Here is a 373-nt window from a genome sequence, read left to right as displayed (position 1 = left end):
ACACACACACACACACACACACTCTCTCTCTCTCACACACACACGGAAATGAAATAAGATCACGCCCACATTCCCACCCACCGGAGGCAGCGGCAAACACGACACACAAAAGCATCTCTAAATATAAAGCAACCCCACATATAAATTAATTATTCATAACAGTAATTAGTGTGAAGCGCGCGCCGCGCACGTGTGATCAGTTTCTCTCAAACATCTGGAGCCCAACGCGTTTCCTGAGCTCTAGCCCTTCTTCTGTGTGTGTGTGTGTGTTTATCTGATGCTGCGATCCGTCCGCGCACTCACCGCTCCATCGCGCTGCTTTTACTCCGTCTGCGACGCGAATAATAAATCAGAAGCGTTTACTGGCCGCGCT

The 373-nt window shown here is 49.6% G+C and overlaps 1 pseudogene; it reads right to left on the bottom strand.

Moving 5' to 3' along the window:
- Positions 1 to 373, bottom strand: part of LOC107701369 (transmembrane protein 181-like) — a 7,698-nt pseudogene that overhangs the window by 6,404 nt on the left and 921 nt on the right.

Source organism: Sinocyclocheilus anshuiensis, unplaced genomic scaffold, assembly GCF_001515605.1.
Source record: "Sinocyclocheilus anshuiensis isolate Anshui unplaced genomic scaffold, SAMN03320099.WGS_v1.1 scaffold1566, whole genome shotgun sequence".
Classification (NCBI taxonomy): Eukaryota; Metazoa; Chordata; class Actinopteri; order Cypriniformes; family Cyprinidae; genus Sinocyclocheilus; species Sinocyclocheilus anshuiensis.
The sequence above is the reverse complement of the archived record's forward strand: the minus strand, read 5'-3'. Positions and strand labels throughout refer to the sequence as shown.